The 2,926-nt window shown below is 36.2% G+C and overlaps 1 long non-coding RNA gene across 1 annotated transcript; it reads left to right on the forward strand.

Moving 5' to 3' along the window:
* The first annotated feature begins 582 nt into the window (after positions 1–582).
* Positions 583–2,089, forward strand: LOC149422561 (uncharacterized). Its single transcript, XR_016302428.1, has 2 exons — positions 583–667; positions 795–2,089. It is a non-coding gene; the product is annotated as an uncharacterized LOC149422561 (long non-coding RNA).
* Positions 2,090–2,926: the final 837 nt, after the last annotated feature.

Below are 2,926 nucleotides of genomic sequence, written 5' to 3' on the forward strand. Positions count from 1 at the left end.
TTGTGAGCTGCATATTTAAATATTCGCGCCAGGCATTTGGTTCGTTTTTAAACCGCCAGAGGTGCGCTCTGTCGGCCATCTTGAAGAAACGCGTGAATTTTTATAAACGTCAAACATAATCACGTAACTGTGGAGAATTTTCACTGTAATGTAATTAATCCAATGGATTATGAACTTTCTAAAACATATTTTCTTCGATATTATCCAAAAATTATATGAGCAGAAACGATGCTTTTGAAGAAATCTCGTATTATTATGAGGCGATCCTATTTTAGTATGGAATCGTGTCTTAATATTCAAGTTACCCGAAACAGACAATTTTAATTTGACCAATCAGAGGGCCTACATCGTCCAGACGCTGGGACAATAATACTATCAGATTAGCCGCCATGTACCCAAATTGTTGTTAGATAAATGTCAGTTTTTAACCTTTGTTTTGTAAACACACGTAGGAACCGGATCATGGAGGTATTAGTTGTCCTTCGTGTGTATTTTTAAACCGAATAGACTATGAACTTACTAAGTCAGTACATGTACAAACTGTATACAAGGCTAAAACGTCCCATTGACCGGCCGTATAAAAGCAAATGACACATCCACAAAGAGCATCATTCACTTCTGTTCTCCTGAAGAAATATCCAAACCCTAGTACAAAATGTTCAAACTGGTACGTTAAATAATTAAACCAAAATTCAACTAATGTTTTTGTTTTTATTTCATTTGACACCTTATTTCCGAAATGGTATTGGTTTTAATGGTAATAATTTAATAATGTATTATATTGTTTTCTTTAGTTCTTCTTCGCTGCCCTGTGCGCTATGGCCTACGCCAAGCCCTCAGCCGTGGTAGCTGGCTACACCGCCCCCCTGGCTTACGCCGCCGCCCCCGTGGCATACGCCTCTCCCTACAGTGCCTATAGCCCGTACGCCTACAGCGCCCCCCTGGCCTATTCTTCTGCCTACACCGCTCCCTATGCCGCCTACGGTGCCTATCCCGCATACTACTGAATATTGAATGAAAAATGAGACCTCAAAGACATTTTGGACACAAACGCAACAAATTCATATTTTTGCCAAAATCTAGTCAAACAGATGATTTAGGGATTAAAATTATTTTCAAATCAAAGTGAAAAAAAGTTTTAATGTAAATACAAAAAAGTTGTCCTTCAACCATATTTTTGTGTCTCATTAATTTGGAATAACCCCATTTTGTGTTTATATTTCATTATATTGGAGAAATAATGATAACCCCGATCGACTAAGAACAGTTCTTATTCACATTCATCTCTCCAAGAAATATCATCCAGCTATTAACAATTTTGAAATTTTACAAAATTTGGAATAAATATGCAATTTAAATGTTTTTTTTAAACAAATAAAAAACTCGAGTCTTTCTGTTTTACGAGCGACTGCTTTTACCATCAAGTTACTTACCAGCAGAGATGTGCTTTATTTCAAATAAATCCATTTTAAATGCTTTTCTCAATGCATTTTCCATTTTAAATGCTTTTTTGCAACATTTTTCCTACCATCTCCACTCATCTTTTTTTCATAAGACCCAAATATCAGTCGGTCCTAAACCTCGCAAGGAGAGATAATTTACATTTGTCAAGTTGCTCCCTGGTAGGAGCCCTGGCAATTGAGTGATTACAAAAAATACTGATTCAAATAGGTACTGAACATGGGCCATGACGCTGTAATATTAAATGTTAGATAGCAGTTTCTATGTTTTTACGTTGGCAACATTAGTCCCGCGAAAATTTTTTGTGGTTTCATAATCTGTAGTCGTGGTGTTTTTGGATTTACCATCATGTAATATGTTTGTTCTAAATTGATGTCCATTATTAAATGACAAAATTGTTTAAAAATTCTATAATTATTTTGACCTGAGAAACCATTTTGCATTTTCAATTCATTTTGAAAATAGGTATTTTGCATTTTGCATTTGAAATGCTTTTCTAAAACCCATTTTGCATTTTGCATTTTCAAATGGAAAAGTTTTGACCCATTTCCATTTTGCATTTCAAATGGTTTTGGGTACCCATTTTGCACATCTCTGCTTACCAGCTTGCCATTTTTGTATTTCAAGCTTTTAATATGTTTCCAAAAGTAGCATACACTTTTATTTTGATGGTGTCGTCAGATTGTTGTATAGTGTCGTTCAGGTGATGAAATTTTGAATGACCAGATCAAAAAAACATGTACTTAGCAATATTATACTTCCTTGTCTCCATCTCTCCATAACTTGCTCCCCTCAGTCACACAATATTTTACTTCCTTGTCTCCATCTCTCCATAACCTGCTCCCCTCAGTCACACAATATTATACTTCCTTGTCTCCATCTCTCCATAACCTGCTCCCCTCAGTCACAAAATATTATACTTCCTTGTCTCCATCTCTCCATAACCTGCTCCCCTCAGTCACACAATATTATACTTCCTTGTCTCCATCTCTCCATAACCTGCTCCCCTCAGTCACACAATATTATACTTCCTTGTCTCCATCTATCCATAACCTGCTCCCCTCAGTCACACAATATTATACTTCCTTGTCTCCATCTCTCCATAACCTGCTCCCCTCAGTCACACAATATTATACTTCCTTGTCTCCATCTCTCCATAACCTGCTCCCCTCAGTCACACAATATTATACTTCCTTGTCTTCATCTCTCCATAACTTGCTCCCCTCAGTCACACAATATTATACTTCCTTGTCTCCATCTCTCCATAACCTGCTCCCCTCAGTCACACAATGGTTTTCTCTTTAAAAAGACTAACCGATAATTCTAGTAACTAATCCGTTTTTAAAACCTTTACCATGACATTATAATCTAAATACCAAATTTGGTTGTCTGTAATGATATCCGTGATGTGAAATATTCCTAAAGTTCAATAAACGTATTTCCTTTAATTTTTTATTACTGTAAT

The sequence above is a fragment of the Hesperophylax consimilis genome, chromosome 7 (assembly GCF_061612785.1).
Source record: "Hesperophylax consimilis isolate HC1 chromosome 7, BYU_Hcon_1.0, whole genome shotgun sequence".
Taxonomy (NCBI): Eukaryota; Metazoa; Arthropoda; class Insecta; order Trichoptera; family Limnephilidae; genus Hesperophylax; species Hesperophylax consimilis.